Source organism: Macaca thibetana, chromosome 12, assembly GCF_024542745.1.
Source record: "Macaca thibetana thibetana isolate TM-01 chromosome 12, ASM2454274v1, whole genome shotgun sequence".
NCBI classification, from domain to species: domain Eukaryota; kingdom Metazoa; phylum Chordata; class Mammalia; order Primates; family Cercopithecidae; genus Macaca; species Macaca thibetana.
The window spans coordinates 33202883-33227152 of NC_065589.1; the positions used below are offsets into that span (position 1 = coordinate 33202883).

General features: G+C 38.2%; 1 protein-coding gene across 2 annotated transcripts in view; it reads right to left on the reverse strand.

Moving 5' to 3' along the window:
• Positions 1-24270, reverse strand: part of MAP2 (microtubule associated protein 2) — a 310528-nt gene that overhangs the window by 224799 nt on the left and 61459 nt on the right. Inside the window, exon 3 of one of the 2 annotated variants that reach the window (XM_050752604.1) lies at positions 3008-3057. The exons of the other annotated variant lie outside the window; for it this stretch is intronic. The gene's annotated coding sequence lies outside the window, so the exon portion shown is untranslated. The remainder of the gene's footprint in view (positions 1-3007; positions 3058-24270) is intronic. 2 annotated transcript variants of the gene reach the window in all.

Consider the following 24270-nt stretch of genomic DNA (forward strand, 5'->3'; position numbering starts at 1 on the left):
TGGCATGAGTATTGCAAAACTCAGACTGCTTCTGCTACCAGTGAAGTGCATATTGGTATATAATTTTGTGGAACACTCACAATGTACACATTAGTCACCTCAAATATATTTATTTCTTTACACTACATAATCCCACTTCTACAAATTGATCCTAAGTACAATGTCAGCAATGAACATAAACATTTTAGAAGCATATTTGTTGAAGTGCTATTTATAATAGTGAGATATTAAAAATGGTCTGAATGTCCAACAATGGGCAAATGGTGAAATAAATTATGAAATATCCACAGGATAGTATATCACAGAGCCATTAAAAATCACCTTTTCAAGTAACTGGAATGTATAGAATAGAAAATTTAATTTACCTTTCATGAAAACAAACCATGACAAAAATTGGAGGAAAATATACGAAAATGCTGGTAGTAGTATTAATAATAAAGAAAAAGAAGTAGATCAGAAAAACCAATACATATTTTTTTAAAAGGCAAAAAGTGTGGCCTAAAATGTTGCTAAGAATCAATGCCAAATTTACCTTCCTTGTTTCTGGACTTCATTCTGACATTTTTTTGGAATAACTTTAGGAGATTAAAACACGTTTCCAGTCTAAATTCAGTAACATTGTGTTTCATAAAATCTAAGATACCATTCATTACAAGACACACCTCATTTACTACCAGGAAAAAAAAAAATGCTGTCAATTTAACTATAGCATAACTTAATTTTACATAATGTAATGTAAAATTACATGCATCACAGAATTGATAAAATATTGCAATGGCATTTCTGATGTTCTATTTTATATACCTCTATCGGTAGCTTGTGTTTATCTGGCAACACTAGTTATTTTGCTCAGCTAATATTTTCACAAAAAAACATGATTTTTCTGTGAGGGAAACTCTCATCTTAAACCAAAAGTACTTAGTTACAGTTGAAAAAAATGGTAATGTCCATTATATATATTCTGTTTTGATAACTTGGCTGTTTCTGGTGAGTTAATATATTTTTAAGAGACTTACTACATTTAACTGCTTTTACAAAATGTGATTTAGGTAACTGATTAATCGAATGTAATTTAATATTATTTTCATTTTCAGATAGAAGGGAAAACAATACTAATAAATACTAAACCACACATATCCAAGTGGGAACACCTGATAGAAAGAGAGGTTTAAACATGTTTCCATTTCTATGTACACTTTATTTTCACTGGTATATGTATTTATTAATTTGAAAATAGGCAAGTCATCTTGACCAAACACACTCAATTTTCATATTCTCACAACAGAAATCTCCATGTGGAAGATGGTTAGGGAATCAGATTATGAAAATTTTTTATGCATTACGGTTACTTTTTTTATAATCTAACAAAAATCTTCTTTCTTTTCAGTTTTCTTTCTGGAAAGTGGTCAAAGCAAGATGAGATTGCAAACTGCTGTGTTTACCATATCAACTATATAATAAAAAATCAGGAAGGGAAGAGTTTACTTCTTATTAAAGAAGAGAAAGGAAAAGTTTACCTCTCATACAGATTTATTATTAAAACTTAACTCTGTGCATTAAAAATGTTACTGATTCAATGATGTATACTTTACAAAAATCTCATTCTACTTGTAATTTTGGTTTTGTAGGTGGATGGGATAGGGTCTAGTAAGGGGTAAAAGTAGAAAAAAGTTCAAAAAGTCTTTAAAAATTGCACATTTAAATGTTCACAAATCTCCATAGTATATGCTAAAAAGTGAATAAAAAAGAGAGACTTCAATAAATTTGACCCCGAACTAAATGAAAACACTTAATAAAATAATATAGTTTATAGACTTTAAATCAATACTTGTAGACATTTCACCTTTTTTCTTTATTAAGTTTCCAATTATCTATAGGCATAATTTTAATATATTCTATTTGCTTCATTCTATACAGATTTCGAAGATAGGAAAGCACAGTTTGTACCTGAAAAGAGAAATAATCGTAGTTTTTCATCTGTGTGTGTGTGTGTGTGTTTGTGTGTGTGTGTGTGTGTGTGTGTGTGTGTGAGAGAGAGAGAGAGAGAGAGAGAGAGAGTGTCTGTGTGTCTGTGTGTTTATGTGCATTTGGCTGCAGGAAAGTGAGGTCAGAATTGAGGCCAGAAAAGGTACATATTTACAGTGTGCCTGTTATATGACAGACACTGCAATCGGAAGGGTTAAACATGGGCTTTAAAGAGAAAATTCCTGATTAGTGTAAGGGTAAATGAAAAGCTAATGTTTTCCTTTATGTTAATTATTAATCAAAAGCCTATACAAAAAGTTTAGCAACACCTGGCATGTTGTTCTTTTATAAGCAATAAAAGTCTTCATTTCATTCAGTGTTTAGTTTTTTTTTTTAATCTGAATACATGTTCAAAAAAAAAAAAATAGAAGGCATAAATAAAATCCCAAGCTTATTGCTGTGAGGGCCTTCTGAGTTTCTGTTAGTACTCTAAACTCAGTTAAGCTAGTTTCAAGTCTCAATTAAAGCCAATTAGTGAAAGCACAGAACAAAAGGAATGACATCTTGACACTCTGCTAACTGAAATTTTTTACTGAAAAGTACGTTTTCAACTCTATCCTCTTTAGGAAATACATCCTCGTTGGGTATATAATTGTGGAATTCAAAATGTTTTCCTGCAAATTCAGCAAGCTGACCATTCTTTGAAAGGTCAGACTTCCAAGAAGTCATTCTTTTAATATTTCTGTTAATTAAACAAATGAATTCGAGTTGGATTTTTTTTTCATTATTTGAAACTCAGGTAGTAGTAAGATGAAATAAATTCAATATTCAAAAACCAAATAAATTATACTAATTAGAAAAACAAACAGTACTCAGGGAACCATGTTTGCTAGTAAGCCAACTCTGAAATATATCCAGGTTTTACTAAATTTCAGCTTTACCACACATTGCAAGCATATTTTTGATGCAGCTATCTAAAGACCCATGATGCCTTTATTTTATTTCACAGTTTATTCATGATTGACACAAATACAGTACTGACCTTAATTCCAGCCAGAAGTTATAAGATACTTTGGATTAGATCAATAAAATCTAAAAGAAGAAGAGAAAAATACCCAGTAAGTTAAATCAGTTGAACAATCTGGCTTTTTCTTTCACTAACGAGGAAGATAAAATCAGAAGTGACTTGTTCCTCACTCCGTAAAATGCACTGACTGAAACACATCCACACAACGGTTACGTATAATACAACTTTAAGCTTACAAGTACGTTCTACATTTTATTGGAAAAAAACATACATTAAATGCCAAAATTACGTCCTATTTTTATTTTATACTTATTTAAAGTAGAAGTCCTATGCTCATATTCTAAAACAACCAACCAAAAAGAATTTTTAACACATTCTGTTCCTAATATACTACCATTGCTCTTAAGAGATGTTTAATCAAAAATAATAAAACTCATGCATTTTGATCCTGTCATAAGACTGAATGCTTATGTCCCCTCCACCCCAAATTCATATGTTGAGATCCTAGTCCCCCAATGTGATATTTAGAGGTGGGGCCTTTGGAAGGTGATTAGTGCCCCTACAAAAGAGATCCCAGAAATATAAAAAGTGGACTGTGCCTTTATGCATGAGATCACAGAAAGCGCTCTCACACCTTCTGCCTGCCATATGAAGGCGGAGGGAAAAACAGGAAGCAGGACCTCAGCAAAACCAATCTGCTGCTGCCTTGATCTTGAACTTCTCTGCTTCCAGAACTGTGAAAAATACATTTCTGTTCTTTTATGTTAGAAAAGTCTGTACAGACTGACACAGGTCTTTAATCTGATTTAATATGCACAGAGAGTCTGTAGATTTTTAGTCCTGGGTTGACAATCAGTCTAAACCTTTGCTAATGGTAGTAAAGTTCAAATAAGACAATTCCAGTGGTAAACGATCAATCTTTCCATTGGTTTCTTGCACCTAAGCCTTGCTACTAAAATATGCTGAGAAATAAATATGCAGAAAAGCATGTTGTCAAATCAAGGTTTAAAGAAGGTAAACCAGGGACAAAAAAAAAAAAAAACTTTGGTGCCAAAAGTCAGCCTGCCTCTTGAACAGATAGTAAACAAAACAACTTCAAACTGACAAGAGACTCCACTCGCCATAGGGAGCATCTACGGCAGTCTGTAATTAAAAAGCAAGTTAGGTTCTAGAAGCATGTTTGTGAGTTAATTGGATAGAAAACAGCATATGTTCTTGTACACGTTAGAAATGTTTCATTATTAGACTCCTATGCTAAGTCCAAAAACTAAATTAGCCTAAAACTAGTTATTTACTGAAAAGAAGAGTATAAAATAAGACAAAGAAAATACTAGTAAACCACAGAAAATACAACTAAATATGAAATAGTTGATTTTTAATCCTAAGGGCAGCTGTTTAAGAAAAGTAAACTTTGTCCTATAATAACGAAATGATAGGTTGATACATCTGTGGAGATTTTTTTTAAGTATCTGAGGAAATTATAAAGGACATTTAAGATTAATGCCTTCAGTATATCTATCTTGATTTCAAACAACTGACATTATTTTACTTGGATAAAAATACTATTTTTTGGCTATAAAGCCAACAGCTCCCTAACTGTCATGGTGGCCCAGGGCACCATTGTAAACTCTCAGGGGAATGGTAAAATGTTTTCTTTATCTTTTATTTTTTTTGAGACAGGGTCTTACTCTGTCACTTAGTCTGGAGTGCAGGGGTGTGATCATGGCTCACTACAGCCTCAACTTCCCTGGCTCAATCAGTCCTCCCACCTCAGCTTCCATAGTAGCTGGAATTGCAAGCGTGAACCACTCTGCCTAAGTTTTGTATTTTTTGTACAGATGCAGTTTCACCACGTCCCCCAGGCTGGTCTCAAACTCCTGAACTCAAGCAATCCACCCACCTTGGCCTCTCAAAGTGCTGGGATTACAGGCAAAAGCCACTGCGCCTGGCCAAAATGTTTTCAATATATGAAAACAAAAACAAAAACAAAAAACCCACAGCAATATCCATTAGGCAGCATAAAAACTATTAACTTAAAGTGGTTTGCGGTTTCAATATTAGATCATGCTACATTCCTCTCAATGATGTTACAGCTTTGCAAGGTTGGGTTTTGATGATGTATGTGATATAAAAGCAAATACTGCATGAAAATCAACATGAAGTAAGAATTACCAAAAACCTTTTTTCCATAAAAAATTAAAGGAAATAAGAATAATAGTGTCCAGTGTGACTGCAAGGTTTGAGGGCTGGGCAGTATTCAACAGGCACAAATCCCATTAGTAAGTGATTGTGGGTTTGCTTTCAAAAACAAAAATAGATTTGCTTTCAATTTATGTGTATTATTTTTTCAAAAGGCTATTAAGTTGTTAGGACTTAAACATATTATGTTATTTAAATGAAACTGTCAGGTACATCTTTTGGCCTAGAGGCACCTTGAAAACAAAATTACTGAGATACTAAGGGTGCCATAAACTGAGAATATTTGGAACATTCCTGTTAAGCATAGTTTCTTATTTGTTTATTTTTTGTTTTGCTCCACAAATTTAAAGAGAAAGCATGAGAAATTTAAAATAAAAATACTAGGAGAGTAAAGGAAAAAAGAGAAAAATATGTTTCTAAAATATGAAGAAAAAATGCTAAGAGAGCAGGAAGGACAGTGATTCAACACACTCAGTGGATGTGTGGCTGGGTTGCATGTGCACTATTGTGTGTGCAAGAGATGGCTAAAACAGAATGTACATAAGAACACTAGGCTATGAAAGACAGAGTGGATACACTGCATATGTGTTCATTTTAATCATATTATCAATCATTATCCCCTAAGAAAAAAGGAGACAGTGGAAAGGGATTGTGATTTAGATCTAAATATTCACTAGGGAAAAAATGATAGCTTGCACAGCAATGCAAATGTACTTAATGCCACAAAACTGAACCATTTAAAATGGTTAAAATATTAAATTGTATGTTACATATATTTTACTACAATATAAAATAAGTGATGCTGTCATCCTAGGATTTCATGATGTCTCATACAAAAACCTGCTCTATAATCAATAAATGCATACTGAGCAATGAATACCAGGATGATACTGCCACTTAACAACTCTTTAAAAAGAGAAAGTGGTTCACTAGTTGCCTGGAGTCAGGGAAAGTCTAACCTGAACCTGCCCATTTGTTTACTTGCAAGTTTTAGGCCTCAATTTATCATTTGACTATAGCTACTTCTTGCTAATTGCTCTTTGACACAGATCAGCATCCTGATATCTTTAATATTCTTTTAAATAGACTGGATTTCATTTCTTCTATATGCACTCCCAAATATATACCTTCATAGCAAAAACAAAATGATATTGTGGAATTTTTTTTTTTTTTAAGTTGAGTTTTATGATACAGGAGCCTGACTTCTTTATGTGTTCCATGATGTGTTTGGAAAGACATTCCAACTTACTTGTCCCTCTTCCAGTGTTCCTCCTCCCCAACACTGGAAGCCCCATGTCCAAGAAAAATCTTCCTTAGTCTCTCTCTCTTTTTTTTTTTTTTTTTGTTTCGGAGACAAGGTCTTGCTCTGTCAACCAGGCTAGAGTGCAGTGGCACGATCTCAGCTCACTGCAATCTCCACCTCCTGGGTTCAAGTGATTCTCCTGCCTCAGTCTCCCGAGTATCTGGGATTACAGGGGCGCGTCACCATGCCCAGCTAATATTTGCATTTTTTAGTAGAGATAGAGTTTCAATACAGCATGATTCAAAAACCAACTGTATTCAAAATATTAATACTCTTTCAGATATGTGAACTTTGTATTTGAACCCAACGTTTTCAGCACACAAAATATCAATACATATTGTTAAATGAATAAAGGTGCTTACTGTTGTATTTTTTCCAATTCTATGTCAAATTTAAAAAAACAGTTGAAAATACCCTTTGTGGTGAGAATAAGAAAATAAAGTCCCATCCTTGCCTTATATAACTTCCACTGAAAGGACAGTCTCTTCAACAAACTGTGTTAGGTTAAACTGGGTACTACATGCAAAAGAATGAAAATGGACTTTTATCTTACATCATACACAAAAATCAACTCAAAATGGAATGAAAACTTAAATGTAAGACCTGAAACCATAAAACTCCTAGAAGAAAACACAGGGAATAAGCTTATTGACATTGACTTTGCCATGATTTTTTGAATATGACACCAAGAGCTCAGGCATCACAAGCAGAAATAAACAGGTGGGGCTACATCAAACTGTCCACAAAAGGAAACAATAAACAAAATAAAAAGGTAACCTAGACAATGGGAGAAAATATTTGCAAACCATATATCTGATAAGGGGTTCATATCCAAAATATAGGGCTGGGTGTGGGGGCTCATGCCTGTAATCCCAGCAATTTGGGAGGCCAAGGAGGGTGTAGTGCTTGAGTCCAGGAGTTTGAGACCAGTCTGGGCAACATGGAAAAACCTCATCTTTACAAAGAATACAAAAAATTAGCTGGGCATTGTGATGTGCACCTGTTGTCCCAGCTACCCAGGAGGCTGAGGTGGCAGGTTCGATTGAGCCCAGGAGGAAGTCGAGGCTGCAGTGAGCTGTGACTGTGCACTGAACTCCCCCCTGGGCAACAGAGTGAGACCGTGTCTTAAAAAAAAAAAGAAAAGAAAAAGAAAAAGAAAAAAAAAATCCAAAATATATAAGGAACACACATGAAACAATATCTCAAAGCAAACAACTAAAAACAACAATTTTAAAATGAGCAAAGGACCCCAAATAGACATTTTCCCAAAGAAGACATGACAATGGCTAACAAGTTTATGAAAAGGTGTTTAGTATCAGAAATCATCAGAGAAATGAAAATAAAAAACCACAATGAAATAGCTATCTCTCACCTGTTAGTATGGCTATCATTAAAAAAATAAAAAAGTAAGTGTTGGATGTGGGGAAAAGGAAAGGGAACATTGTATATTGTTGATGGAAATGTAAATTGGTACAAGCGCTATGGAAAGCAGTATGGAGGTTCTTCAAGAAATTAAAAAGGGAACTACAATTTGATCCAGCAATCCCACTACAGGGAAAATACACAAAGAAAATGAAGTCGGTACCTTGAAGACATATCTGCACTCCTGTGTTCATTGCAGCATTATTCACAATAGCCAAAATATGAAAACAACCGGTGTCCATCAACAGATGAATGGATTAAAAAATTGTGAAATACTATACACAATGGAATATTATTATTATTATTTTTTTTTTTTTTGAGGCGGAGTCTCGCTCTGTCGCCCAGGCTGGAGTGCAGTGGCGCGATCTCGGCTCACTGCAAGCTCCACCTCCCGGGTTCCCGCCATTCTCCTGCCTCAGCCTCCCGAGTAGCTGGGACTACAGGCGCCGCCACCACGCCCGGCTAATTTTTTTTGTATTTTTAGTGGAGACGGGGTTTCATTGTGTTAACCAGGATGGTCTCGATCTCCTGACCTCGTGATCCGCCCGTCTCGGCCTCCCAAAGTGCTGGGATTACAGGCTTGAGCCACCGCGCCCGGCCCACAATGGAATATTATTAAGACTTTAAAAGGGAGATCCTGACATTTGCAAAAACAGGAAAACCCTGAAAGGCCTTATGGTAAGTGGAATAAGCCAGACACAGAAAAATACTGCATAATCTCACTTATGTGGAATCTTAAAAAGCTGAACTAATAGAAGCAGAGTAGCATGGTGGTTATCAGGAGGTGGGGAGGTTGGCAAAATGAGGACATGTTGGCCAAAAGATATAAGGTCACAGTTATACAGGATGACTAAACCTAGAGGTCTAATGCACAGCATGATGACTATAGTTAATAATATTGTAAGGTATACTGAAAATTTGCTAGAAGAATAGATTTCAGGTATTCTTATTTTTTAAAACAATAACTGTGTGAGGAGACAGACATGTTAATTTGCTTCACTCTAGTAATCAATTCACTGCGTGTATATATATCTATATATATCTCAAAACATCATGTTGTACACCTTAAATATATACAATTTTTATATAAAAATTAGAAACACAGTTCTGAGAGAATAGAGGTATTCATTTTTGACCTGGTGGGCTCAAGCTGTCCTGTGGCTTCTGTTTGTTTGCTTGCTTTTCTTATCTTAAGAAGAACACTTTCATTTGCAGTGCCAGGAGCAGCTGCTTTGTAAATGACTCCCTGGAACTTTTTTTCTTCCCCCCAACCAAGCCAGTTATTGAGTAAATAGGCACAGAATTGTGAAGATTGATGTTGCCCCAAGGCTCAGTCCTCACTGTGAACATCTGCCATTTCAAACACACAGGTCAAGAGTTTTCATGTAGTATTTTGCTAAACAATGCCCTAAGCAAAACACAAATAAAATTCTTTTCAATAGGATTTAGCATCTGCTTCCAGGTGGCTTAAGGTATCAGCATACTAAAAGCACCAATTCTCCATCCTCTGTCTCTTTCTCCTCACCTAAAAGGTAAGATAAATGTCAGCAAATAATCTTGAGTTGATTGGTAAAGCTCTTCTTCCCTCCTGCCACATCCCCACCCCAATGAGAAATGACTTCATGCCTCCATATTATTAATCATACTGTGATGGTCAGATAACATTATAAAGCCTATGTCAAACTAAAATAGGCCTGATTATACCTCACAAGGAGGACAAAATGAAAATAGCAGATAATTTTTAGCTATTGGATTATCAAAGTTAATTGTGAGCTGAAAATTCACAATTTTTATATTTCTTATGCTTCTGCCTTGTTAAAGTTACAGAAATTGTTGCTCCTTAAGTAACACAAAAGTTACTACTGGAGTTACACCTTACAGAAACAAATGTTGGCAATACTGCAGTTATAAGATATTTTAAAAATTCCATTAAAAATGGCAATGTTTTTTATTTGTTTGTAATTCTTGTAATTCTCATATTTTAAGATATAGAATAGGCTTTTTTGTTTTGTTTTTTTGTTTTTTTGTTTTTTCTTTTTTGTTTTTGAGACAGGGTCTCACTCTGTTGTCTCGGCTGGAGTGCATTGGCATGATCATGGCTCACTCCAGTCTCGACCTCCCCAGCCTCAGACGATCCTGCCACCTCAGCCTCCTGAGTTGCTGGGACTACAGGCATGCACCACCATGCCCAACTAATTTTTCTATTTTTTTTGTAGAGATAGAGTTTCCCTATATTGTACAGGCTGGTCTCAAACTCCTGGGCTCAAGTGATCCACCCTCTGAAATTGCTGAGATTACAGGCATAAGCCACCGTACCCAACTGGGTAGGGTTTTTTGGTTGTTTTTTGTTTGTTTTGTTTTGTTTTTTTAGCATCATTGGGTATTTTAGGGATCCAGTGTTCTTTAATCTTAAAGAGTTCACTTAATTAGAATCTAGTGGGATAAAGGAGGTTGTGAAAAAGCCAAAAAACAAAAAGCCATGATGGAAAAAAAAAATTCCTATTGTCACAAGGAAATACTAACAGAGCTTTTGGGAGATCAATGAAGGGGAGAAAAATCCTGTTATGAAGATAAAGATTCACAGAGGAAGTTGCATTTGAGTTAGTCCTTGAAGGAGGTAAGGAATTTTGATAGGTGGAGACGGAGTGGGAAGGAGACCAATTCAGACAATGGACAGGACACCGCAGAAACAAAGTAACAGAAGAATCAAAGCCCAGGGGGTGTTTGGAAAAATACCTAGCCTGGAGTATGACACACAAGAAGAGCAGTAATTGGATGGAAAGCTAAATTGGCTCTATATAGGAAGTAATGACCCTGAATGACAATCTGAGGAGGCTATTCAATTAAATATATTTAATTTTGTAGGTGAAAGTGGACCGCTGAAGGTTTTAAATTCAAGAACGGCATAATTAGGAAATTTAATCTGGTAATATTATATAGATGATTGGATCAGAGAGGGGAGTGCTTAAATAAGTATTCATATAAGTGGCTCCTTCAGAAGTCCAGGTGAATGGTAATGAAGACAATTCAGGTGGAGACAGTGTCCATACAAAGGAGAGTGTTAAAACTATTGCATGGATATGTGTATTAGTCTGCTGAGACTGTGATATAGTTCTGATGTTTGTCTCCCCCCAAATCTCATGTTGAATTGTATTCCCTATTGCTGGAGGTGGTGCCTGGAGGGAGGTGACTGGATAATGGGGGCAGAGCTCTCATGGCTTGGTGCTGTCTTCAGGATAGTGAGTTCTCACAAGATCCAGTCACTTAAAAGTGTGTGCCACCTCCTCCCGGCATTCTCCCTTTTCTTTTCCTCCCCAACCCCTGTCTCTCTGGCTTGCTCCTGCTTTCACTATGTGAAGTGCCTGCTCCTGCATTGCTCTCCACCATGAGTAAAAGCCCCCTGAAGCCTCCCCAGAAGCTGATGCGGACACTGTGTTTCCTGTATGGATTGCAGAACCATAAGCCTATTGAATTTTTTTTTAATAAATTACCCAATCTTGGGTATTTCTTTATAGCAATGTAAGAACAGCCTAATACTTTGAACTGAAGAGTGGGGTTTGCTATAAAGATACCCAAAAATATGGAAGCAGCTTTGGAACTGCGTAACAAGCTGAGGTTGGAAGAGTCTGGAGGGCTCAGAAGAAGATAGAAAAATGAAGGAAAAAACAAGCGCTTACAGCACCCGAACTATCTTTATAACCCTAACAGGACAACCTCGCTTCCCAACCTCAATCAATATTAACGAGAATAACCCCTTTGGAATTTTTTAGAGACTAGTTACATTATTGCGACCAAAATGCTGATGGTGATATGGACAGCAAAATCCAGGCTGATGAGGTCTGTGATGGAAATGAGGAACTTACTGGGAACTGGGGTAAAGGTCACACGTTTTATGTGTTAGCAAAGAGTTTGGCTGAATTGTGTCCATACCCTAGGGGTCTTTGGAAGTTTGAGCTTCATAGTGACTATACAACGTATCTAGCAGATGCAATTTCTGAGCAGCAATACATTCAATAGGCGGCCCGACTGTTTCTAATAACCTACACTCAGAAGCAGGAGCAAAGAAAAGATTAAGAGTTGGAATTTATATTTAAAAGGGAAGCACAGCATAAAAGTTTGGAAAATTTTCCACCTAACCATGTGGCAGAGAAAGAAAAAGCTTTTTTTGAGAGAGGAATTCAAGCAGGCTGTGGAACAACCAATTGCTAGATAAATTTGCATAACGAAACCCCACCCAGTGCTGATAGCCAAGACAACGGGAAAAAGGCCTTGAAGGCATTTCAGAGACCTTCATGGAAGCCCCTCCCATCATAGGCCCAGAGGCCTAGGAGGGAAGAATGAATATGTGGGCCAGGTCCAGAGCCCCACTGCCTGGCACAGCCTCAGGATACTGTACTGCATTGGAAGCTCTGGGTCCAGACTCTGCTCAAAGGACCCCAGATGCTGTCGTGCCGCTGCTCTGGAGAGCACAAACTGCTGTGTCTTGGCAGCCTCCATGTGTTGTTAAGCCTGCAGGTGCACAAAGTCCAAGAGTGAATGAGGCTTGGCACCTTCCACCTAGTTTTCAAAGGATGTATGGAAAAGCCTGGAAGCCTAGGCAGAAGCCTGCTATAGGGGCAGAGCCCCAACAGAGAACCTCTACTAGGGTAGTGCTAAGGGAAAATGTGAAGTTGGAACCCTCACATCTGGTCTACACTGGGGCACTCCCTAGTAGAGCTGTGAGAAGGGAATCACCACCCTCCAGACCTCAGACCAGCAGCTTGTATCCTGCACCTGGAAAAGCTGCAGGCACTCAACAACCTGTGAGAGCAGCTACGGGGTGTGGGGAGGATGCACCCTGCAAAGCTAAAAGGGCAGAGCTAACCAAGGCCTTAGAAGCCCCCTCATTGTACCAGTGTGCTGTGGATGTGAGACATGCAGTCAAAAGACATTATTTTGGAGCTTTAAAGTTCAATGACTGCCCCTGCTAGGTTTTGAACTTGCATGGGGCTTTTAGCTCCTCTCTTTTGGCCAATTTCTTCCTTTTGGAATATCAGTGTTTACCTAGTGCCTATACCCCCATTGTATATTGGGAATAAATAACTCTTTTTGATTTTACAGGCTTGTAGATTGAAGGGATTTGCCTTATTTCAAATGAGGTTTTAGACTTTGGACTTTTGAATTAATGCTGGAAATGAGTTAAGACATTGGGGGACCATTGGGAAAGCATGACTGTATTTTTCAATGTGAGAAGGACATGAGATTTGGAAAAGGCCAGGTGCAGGATTATATAGTTTTCATATTTGTCCCCACCCAATTCTCACGTTGAATTGTAATCCCCAGTGCTGGAGGTGGGGCCTAGTAGAAGGGGTTCAGATCATGGAGGTGATCCCTCATGGCTTGGTGCTGTTTTGTAATAGTGAGTTCTCATGAGATCTGGTCATTTAAGAGAGTGTGGCACCTCCCATTCTACTCTCTCTTTAGCTCTCGTTCTCTCCATTGCTTGTTCCTGCTTTGACTATGTGAAGTGTCCACTCCTGCTTTGCTTTCTGCCAGGAGAAAAAGCTCCCTGAGTCCTCCCCAGAAGCTGATGCCAGCACTATGTTTCCTGTATAGCCTGCAGAACTGTGAGCCAATTAAACCCCGTTTCTTTGTAACTTAACCAGTCCCATGTATTTATTTACAGCAATGCAAGAGAATGGCCTAATACAGTCTAACATAATAAAATGCCCTAGACTATGTGGCTTACACAACAGAAATTTACTTTTTCACATAGTTCTGGAGGTTGGAAGGGTGAGATCAAGTGCCAACATGGTCAGGTTCTGGTGAGAGCTATCTTCCTGGCTTGTAGAAAGCCACATTCTCACTATGTCCTCACATGGTGGAGAAAGACAGACATGAAGATGGGTGGGGAAATTTAAAGAACCCTCTTTTCCTCTTCTTATGAAGAGGAACCCTACTGGATTAGGGCCCCACTCTCATGACTTTGTTTAACCTTAATTATCTGCTACAGGTCCTATTTTTAAACAGTCACACTGGCACTTAGAACTTCAACATATGACTGGGGTGGGGCACAACTCAGTCCATAATAGTATTTACAGTCCATACAGAATTTAGGGATTAAAGCCAGGCATGGTGGCTTACACCTCTAATGCCAGCACTTTGGGAGACCAAGGCAGAGGACTGCTTGAGGTCGGGAGTTTGAGACCAGCATAAGCGACATAGAGAGACCACTACAAAAACAATTTTTTTTTTTTTTTTTTTACATTAGCCAGACATGGTAGTGCATACCTGTAGTCCCAGCTACTGGGGAGGCTGAAGCCAGAGGCATATGAGGTTACAGTGAGCTATGATTGCACCACTGAAATCCCACCCTTGGCAACAGAGTCCCTGTCTCACACGCACAAAAAAAGAATTTAAGGATTGATTGGCCAGGAAAGGCACAGGATGAAGAAAGGAGCCAAGAGAATTTTGAGAGTGTAAGAAAAACAGACTCCCAGGACATTCTTAGAAACAGGAAAGCCTGAAGGGAGATCAGGTTGCTGGGTAAAAGTAGAAGATAATGGGCTTTATTAGACATATTAAGTGTGAGTTTCTGGCAGAATAATAAAGGAAAGGCAACTGACCTATTCATGGAGGGTATGATTTTATGTGATATGCAAATGAATAAAAACTTAGTATTTAAACAAAACAATAAAGAAGTTAAATTTGTGGTGATGTAATTAGGCAAAATATATCAATATAGGGTTGAAGGGTCAGAGGTACATGTTCCAAAACATAGAATTAAGTTGTCTAGACAGCTCATATTATTGTATATTTAATCACACTTTGCCTTGACAGGTACATATAACATTAATACAGTGCTGGCTATGTGTAAGCCCATATTGTTCTTAATGAATGCCATATCCTGCCTGCCCAGACTGTGGGTTGCTCTGGGTCAGTGACCCAGCAAATCTGTGTTTGTATTCCAAGCACTTAGTGTGGTATACGGCACAAAGTCAGGAATCTATAAATGTGGAATGACTCACTCCCCGGAAAAAGAGGCTGAGTCATGAGCACTCCAACTAATTTCACCTCTAGACATTGTATTATTCATATAAAACAACATCGTAGGAAGCGAGGCACGAGGTATGGCTCTTAATGGAATGTTCTGTACTCTGACATGTTTGCTGTAGCTGCCATAACAATGGCTGGAAATGAAAGTTAAGGCTAAAGAAGGTCAGTTACATGCTGGGAAATTGGAACTACTTCACCCATTTGCTGTCACCACACTGAACATAAAATGACTAGGTTATGCAGCAACTAGAAATAAATGAGTATCAATTGAAAATGAAGAACTTTCAAATGTCTAAATCACAGAATTTGTTTTATGAAGGCTAGAATACCATTCTAATACAAAACAACAAGAATTATAGGAAATGAGCATTAAGTATTTAATATAACTCAACCATTCTACAAAGTTTGTCAGATGAATTATTGAGTTAATCTTCACAAAGACGAAACACAGCAAACACTATTTTTATTCCCAGGAGAAAACTAAGCTTATAAAGATTGAATATCCAATATCTCTGTTTGTTAGTTTTCCTTCTGACAGTCAGGTCCCTCTTCTGCAGGTCAGCTGAGTTTGCTAGAGGTCCACGCCAGACCCTCTTTGCCTAGGTATCACCAGCGGAAGCTGCAGGACAGTAAAGATTGCTGACTGCTCCTTCCTCTGGAAGTTTTGTCCCAGAGAGACACCCACCAGATGCCAGCCGGAGCTCTCCTGTATGAGGTGTCTGTTGTCCACTGCTGGGAGGTATATCCCCTTTAGGAGGCACAGGGGTCAGGGACCCACCTGAGGAGGCAATCTGTTCCTTAGCAGAGCTTGAGCACTGTGCTGGGAGATTCGCTGCTCTCTTCAGAGCTGGCAGGCAGGAATGTTTAAGTCGGCTGAAGCTGTACCCACATCCACCCCTTCCCCCAGGTGCTCTGTCGCAGGGAGATGGGAGTTTTATCTATAAGCCCCTGACTGGGGCTGCTGCCTTTCTTTCAGTGATGCCCTGCCCAGAGAGGAGGAATCTAGAAAGGCAGTCTGGCTACAGCAGCTTTGCAGTGCTGTGGTGGGCTCCGCCCAGTCCAAATTTCCGGGCAGCTTTGTTTACCAATGTCTTTTATTAAGACAAAGAAATAATAAAAATCACAGATAAAGTGGAATATATACATATATATGGATATATGGCCAGCATATATTATTTTTTCATCTTTTGTTTTTAAGTTTAGAGCACTGATAGATTTTCCTACCTATATAATTCTCTAAGGAGTTCTGGCATGTTCAAATTCAGGCAGAAACAATAGGGGAAAACGTGCTTTGAAGAAACTTTAAAACCAATGATAAATTTTTGAAATGAAAATATCTCAATCTCTTATAGTTCTTTCTCTAAGTGTTTTCAGTGGGGCAAAAACTTTGGAAGATGGCAGTATTTATTTATTTGCTTTTAAAAATGAAAGCAAGTCTTTTAAGAAAGTAAAGGAATAAAGAATGGCTCCTCAATAGGCAGAGCAGCCCTGAGGGCTGTTGGTTTTCCATTTTTATGGTTATTTCTCAATTATATCCTAACAAGGGGTAAATTATTCATGCCTCCCCTTTTTAGACCCTATAGGGTAACTTCATGACATTGCCATCGGATTTGTAAACTGTCATGGCACTGGTAGGACTATAGCAGTGATCATGATCAAAGGTCACTCTCATCACCATCTTGGTTTTGGCGGGATTTAGCTGGTTTTTTTTTTTTTTTTTTTTAAATTATACTTTAAGTTTTGGGATACCTGGGCAGAACATGCAGGTTTGTTACACAGGTATACATGGGCCATGGTGGTTTGCTGCACCCATCAAATTGTCATCCACATTAGGTATTTCTCCTAATGGCATCCCTCTCCTTGCCTACCACCTCCCTGACAGGGCACAGTATGTGATTTTCCCTGCCCTGTGCCCATGTTCTCATTGTTCAGCTCTCACTTATGAGTGAGAATATGTGGTGTTTGGTTTTCTGTTCCTGTGTTAAGTTTGCTGAGAATGATGGTTTCCAGCTTCATCCATGACCCTGCAAAGGACATGAACTCATTATTTTTATGACTGCATAGTATTCCATGGTGTATATATGCCAAATTTTCTTTATCCAGTCTAACATTGATGGGCATTTGGGTTGGTTCCAAGTCTTTGCTATTGTGAAGAGTGCTGCAATAAACATACATGTGCATGTGTCTTTAAAGTAGAATGATTTATAATCCTTTGGGTATATACTCAGTATAGGATTGCTGGGTCAAATGGTATTTCTGGTTCTAGATCACTAAGGAATCACCACACTGTCTTCCACAATGGTTGAACTAATTTACACTCCCACCAACAGTGTAAAAGCATTCCTATTTCTCTACATCCTCTCCAGCATCTGTTGTTTCCTGACTTTTTAATGATCGCCATTCTAACTGGTGTGAGTTGGTATCTCATTGTGGTTTTGATTTGCTTTTCTCTAACGACCAGCGATGATGAGCTTTTCTTCATATGTTTGTTGGCGACATAAATGTCTTACTTTGAGAAGTGTCTGTTCATATCCTTGCCCACTTTTTGGTGGGCTTATTTTTTTCTTGTGAATTTGTTTAAGCTCCTTGTACATTTTGGACATTAGCCTTTTGTCAGATGGACAGATTGAAAAAATTTTCTCCCATTCTGTAGGTTGCCTCTTCACTCTAATGATAGTTTCTTTTGCTGTGCAGAAGCTCTTTAGTTTCATTAGATCCCATTTGTCAATTTTGGCTTTTGTTGTCATTGCTTTTGTTGTTTTAGTCATGAAGCCTTTGCCCATGCCTATGTCCTGAATGGTATTGCCTAGGTTTTCTTCTAGGATTTTTATGGTTTTAGGTCTTATGTTTAAATCTTCAATCCATCTTGCATTAATTTTTGCATACAGTGTAAGGAAGGGGTCCAGTTTTCTGCATATGGCTAGCCAGTCTTCCTAACACCATTTATTAAATGGGGAATCCTTTCCCCATTTCTTGTTTTTGTCAGGTTTGTCAAAGATCAGGTGGTTGTAGATGTGTGGCATTATTTCTGAGGCCTCTATTCTGTTCCATTGGTCTGTGTATCTGTTTTGATACCAGTACCATGACATTTTGGTTAATGTAGCCCTGTAGTATAGTTTGAAGTCAGGTAGCATGATGCCTCCAGCTTTGTTCTTTTTGCTTAGGATTGTCTTGGCTATACGGGATCTTTTTTGGTTCCATATGAAACTTAAAGTAGTTTTTTCTAATTCTGTGAAGAAAGTCAATGGTAGCTTGATGGGAATAGCATTGAATCTATACATTTCTTTGGGCAGTATGGCCATTTTCACGATATTGATTCTTCCTATCCATCAGCATGGAATGTTTTTCCATTTGTGTGTGTCCTCTCCTATTTCCTTGAGCAGTGGTTTGTAGTTCTCCTTGAAGAGGTTCTTCATATCCCTTGTAAGTTGTATTCCTAGGTATTTTTTTCTCTTTATAGCAATTGTGAATGGAAGTTTGCTCAAAATGTGGCTGTCTGTCTATTATTGGTGTATAGGAATGCCTGTGATTTTTGCACATTAATTTTGTATCCTGAGACTTTCCTGAAGTTGCTTATCAGCTTAAGGATATTTTGGGTCTGATGATGGGGTTTTCTAAATACAGAATTATGTCATCTGCAAACAGAGGTAATTTGACTTCCTCTATTCTTATGTGAATAACCTTTATTTCTTTCTCTTGCCTGATTGCTGTGGCCAGAACTTCCACTACTACGTTAAACAGGAGTGGTGAGAGAGGGCATCCTTTACTTGTGCCAGTTTTCAAATGGAATACTTCCAGCTTTTGCCCATTCAGTGTGATACTGGTTGTGGGTTTGCCATAAATAGCTCTTATTATTTTGAGATATGTTCCATCAGTACCTAGTTTATTGAGTGTTTTTAGCACAAAGGGGTTTTGAATTTTATCAAAGACCTTTTCTGCATCCATTGAGATAATCATGTGTTTTTTGTCATTGGTTTTGTTTATGTGATGGATTACGTTTATTGATGTGCACATGTTGAACCAGCCTTGCATTCCAGGGATGAAGCCGACTTGATCATGGTTGATAAGTTTTTGATGTGCTGCTGGATTCCGTTTGCCAGTATTTTATTGAGGATTTTTGCATTGATGTTCATCAGGGATATTGGGCTGAAATTTTCTTTTTTAGTTGTGTCTCTGCCAGGTTTTGGTATCAGGATGATGCTGGCCTCATAAAATGAGTTAGTGAGGAGTCCCTCTTTTTCTATTGTTTGGAATAGTTTCAGAATGAATAGTACCAGCTCCTCTTTGTGCCTCTGGTAGAAGTCGGCTGTGAATCCATCTGATCCTGGGCGTTTTTTGGTTGGTAGGGTATTAATTACTGCCTCAATTTCAGAACTTGTTATTGATCTATTCAGGGATTCAACTTCTTCCTGGTTTAGTCTTCTGAGGGTGTATGTGTCCAGGAATGTATCCATTTCTTCTAGATTGTCTAGTTTATTTGTGTAGAGGTGTTTTAAAGTATTCTCTGATGGTAGTTTGTATTTCTGTGGGATTGGGGGTGATCTCCCCTTTATCAATTTTTATTGTGTCTATTAGATTCTTCTTTCTTCTTTATTAGTCTGGCTAGTGGTCTATATAGTTTGTTAATCTTTTCAAAACACCAGCTCCTGGATTCATTGATTTTTTGAAGGGTGTTTCATGTCTCTATCACCTTCAGTTCTGCTCTGATCTTAGTTATTTATCTTCTGTTAGCTTTTGAATTTGTTTGTCCTTGCTTCTCCAGTTCTTTTAATTGTGATGTTAAGGTGTCAATTTTAGATCTTTCCCACTTTGTCCTGTGGGCATTTAGTGCTATAAATTTCCCTCTAAACACTGCTTTAGCTGTGTCTCAGAGATTCTGGTACCTTGTGTCTTTGTTCTCATTAGTTTCAAAGAACTTATTGATTTCTGCCTTAATTTTGTTACTTATCCAGCAGTCATTTAGGAGCAGATTGTTCAGTTTCCATGTAGTTGTGCAGTTTTGTGTGAGTTTCTTAATCCTGAGTTCTAATCTGTGCTGGGAGATCTGCTGCTTTCTTCAGAGCTGGCAGGCAGGAGTGTTTAAGTCTGTTGAAGCTGTAGCCACATCCACCCCTTTCCCCAGGTGCTCTGTTGCAGGGAGAAGGGAGTTTTATCTATAAGCCCCTGACTGGGGCTGGTGCCTTTCTTTCAGAGATGCCCTGGCCAGAAAGGAGGAATCTAGAGAGGCAGTCTGGCTACAGCGGCTTTGCGGTAGCTTTGCCGGGCAGCTTTGTTTACACTGTGTGGGGAAAGCCACCTATTCAAACCTCAGTTACAGCAGACGCCCCTCCCCGCCCCAAGCTCGAGAGCCCCAGGTCGACTTCAGACTGCTGTGCTGGCAGCAAGAATTTCAAGCCAGTGGATCTTAGCTTGCTGGGTTCTGTGGGGGTGGGATCCACTGAGCTAGACCACTTGGCTCCCTGGCTTCAGCCCTCTTTCCAGGGGAGTGAATGGTTCTGTCTCACTGGCCTTCCAGGTGCCACTGGGGTATGAAGAAAAAACTCCTGCAGGTAGTCTGGTGTCTGCCCAAACAGCCATCCAGTTTCATGCTTGAAACCCAGGCCTTTGTGGTGTAGGCACTCAAGGGAACCTCCTGGTCTACAGGTTGCAAAGACCATGGGAAAAGCGTTGTATGTGGGCCAGATAGCTCTGTCTCTCATGGTACAGTCCCTCAGGGCTTCCCTTGGCTAGAGGAAGGAGTTCCCCGACCCTTTGTGCTTCCCGGGTGAGGTGACACCCTACTCTGCTTCCGCTCACACTCCATGGGCTGCACTCACCATCTAACCAGTCCCATTGAGATGAACCGGGTACCTCACTTGGAAATGCAGAAATCACACACCTTCTGCATTGGTCTCTCTCAGAGCTGCACACCAGAGCTGTTCCTATTCGGCCATCTTGCCCAGGACTCCAGCAATATTTATTTTTTAAATAAACTTGTTGCCATTACCTCAAAAATGTACGGCAAAAAATTTTTACATATTCCCAACCAAGGTCCTTTTGTTTTTCCTTATTTTTACTTTTTATTTTATCAATGTTAGGTATATAAATAGTTTAAGAGGCTACCCTATTCAAGGGTTATAAAAACAGCAATAAGATGTATGAGTTATTTGAAAGTTAAAATGTATCTGAATAACACTGTATTTATGAAGATAATGAAGTAACAGAGTTCAGTGATGAACCTGCAAAAGCCCCTAAGCTTATTTTTATCCATTTATTCAAATTATTCATCTTCAAAGTCTGCGTTTTTCCTTGAAATGCTTTTATGGTTAACTGAATGCATTATTAATTATTTGTTGAAAAGCTTTCATGAAACATCTTCTTATTAATACTCAGATTTGCAACTGAGCTTTGTAAACATGTAGGATATACCTGAGGCACATGTCAGGCAGGCAGCTGTGTCTACCATTGGGGTGCTTTTAAGATTAATACCGCAACCTAGATTTTCTCCAATTTGGAAAGTACGCATCCTCCTATCCCTACCAAAGCATCATTTTGTCATCCGAGTGAAAACTGAATTTCAAAGGAATGTACAGCTATAGGCAATCCTTGACAATAAAGTAAATCTGTTCCCCAAAGCTCTAATTTCCTGAAAACTTTGGCAATGCACTACTAATAAGCAAATACGGAGCATTCCACAGATTTCTGGACCCACGTCTCTGAGTCACCGGCTTTCTCTTGGGTGAGTCCAGGTGTATTTAACTCCTTCTGTGTTGCTGTTATAACTAAAGTCCTGCATAATTTAATGAATAAAATTAAATAAATATTTACATTTAATTTTTTATTTATTAAATAAATTTAATAAATAAAATAAAATAAATAAAATTGCAAATCCCCAAAAGAGGTATATGAGAATTGACTTCAGACCTATTTATTATAAAGAATATTTTCATCCATTTTAATATTATTATTGCATTTCATGTTACATACAAGGGACCAAAAACAGTCAGAATTCTGATGGAATCTATACACTACAAAAGGAAATCCCATGTCTGGAATAAATGTAGCTGCAGCAAAAGTTAGGGTTTCCCATAAGTTTGAAAATATTAATCTATGACACAGATCTGCTGTTAATCCCTCTTACATATTAAGTACTTCGCCAGATTCCATTATCTTTCAACTGTACTAATCAAGAGTTAATGCTTTAATTTTCCCCCAAAGTAGCACTGGAGCAGAAAGTATTATATTGGAATGAAAATGGCTTAAATCAACTTACATTTTCCCCTATAATTCACATATAAACAATCTTATATTTGTAATTTTTCAATAACATATTAAGTAATATTTTGCTTAAATAACAAGCAAAACATTATAAATGATGGTTAAATTTCTAATCTGGCCAATTTCATTTTTAGTATAATTGAAGTGGTGCTGAACACCTAAATAGAATGTTTACAGCCTGACTGTGAACCGAGACATACCTGCATCTTTATTCTACTGTAAGAAAGTTTTCCCTTGGCCAGGCGTGGTGGCTCATGGCTGTAATCCCAGCACTTTGGGAGGCTGAGGCGGGCAGATCACGAGGTCAGGAGATCAAGACCATCCTGGTCAATATGGAGAAACTCTGTCTCTACTAAAATACAAAAATTAGCTGGGCACGGTGGCACACTCCTGTAGTCCCAGCTACTCAGGAGGCTAAGGCAGGGGAATCGCTTGAACCTGGGAGGCGGAGGTTGCAATGAGCTGAAATCGCGCCACTGCACTCCAGCCTGGCAACAGAGCAAGACTCCATCTCAAAAATAAAAAATAAAATAAAAACAAATTTCCCAAGCAAATAGAATATACGAGGGAGTTAGTTATTCATTCTTTTAACTAATGTTTTTTGAAGACGTGCTTCAGGGCAAGGCAGACCCTTTTCTAGGAACTGAGATATAATGGTGGTGAAGAAGTTGTCAACAAGGTTCCTGCACTTTTGAAGCTTACATTCCTAAAGTGGAACACAAATACTTACGAGAACGATGACTGCTATCAAGAAGATAAAGCAGGGTATGAGGTTAGAGAATGAATGGTAGTTGGGAGTTTTCTCCATCCCAATTTAAGCAACAAGAAAGAAGCAGAAGTTGAAAAGACATTTATCATAGCAAGAAAGCTAGGTCCTAACCTTCTGCCCTTTCAGAAGGGAACATTTTGAATGAACGGATCCCTGATCTACAACTGTCCAGAAACAGATTAATCATAGGAGTGTTACGTTAGAAAGTGCAAATGACAAATTCATGTGAATTTTGAATGTGCACAAAAATATTTGGAGACTAGTGTGGGGTTACAGCAGCAGTGTTGGTGCCAACACTAAAACTAACAGCTTATATCTGTTCATCTTCTAGTTCTTCCACATATAAAGTCTTGCTTAGTTCTGCAAGCAAACATATATCTCTGTTGGTCTAGATTTATCCGGTTCTGATTCATCAGTGTGAACACCTGCTTCCCAATGACAGGTAATCTTTGGTAATGGGCTATCCTCAATTGTTTGCTTGACAAAGTGTCAAATGTCATGCAGAAGAAAACAATTCAGAAATAAAGGAAAAGAAATGACCTAAATTTTGAAATCCTCATTCAATAAAATGTTTTCAATAATAACATGTATTTTATTTCCAAACTTCTGACACAATAAAAAGAAGAAAAGTTATAGGAGGTGGGATTTATAATCCACCCCTAATGAATTGATTAACTCTTCTTGTTTGAGCCAAGCACAAAATTATTTAAAATACAGTACTGATTAAATTCCTGTTGGTACATAAATCCTCAGTTAACAGAGAGGGAAATAAGCTTTGACAGCAGTCAGGTACCACCAAAACACTGCCCAATGTGACTCACACGAGGACAGTCAGAATCAGTCTGTACAGCAGGTCAGCCCGTCACTTCCAGGAGGACTCAGCACTTGATGAATCTAGTGCCACAGCAAGGAAACTATAGACATGCTCCAGCAGTTACAGAAAGTTAACAGGCCTCTCCTTGTCTGTAATGAGCAGCCCAATTACTAACTTCTGTTGTGTGTCTGCCACAGTTGCAGACATGGTGCACAACTGCCATCGCGTTTCCATCGGCCCGATTTCAGTGTGCCTTTGGGATCAGGGATAACACATTTAAGTTCTTTAAGAAGATTTCTTTTTTCACTATTGCTAACAGTTGCCAATGGACATTTAAATAATTGAGGAGGCCTTATTTTCTAGCGAATCTCAAATCAAGAAGGCCAGGTTATTTAAAAGGCAGAATAAAAGCACAAAATAAGTATTTCCTGAGTTGCAGTAATTTGCCCCCAAGCAAAATCACTGAGAAAGAGGTGTTT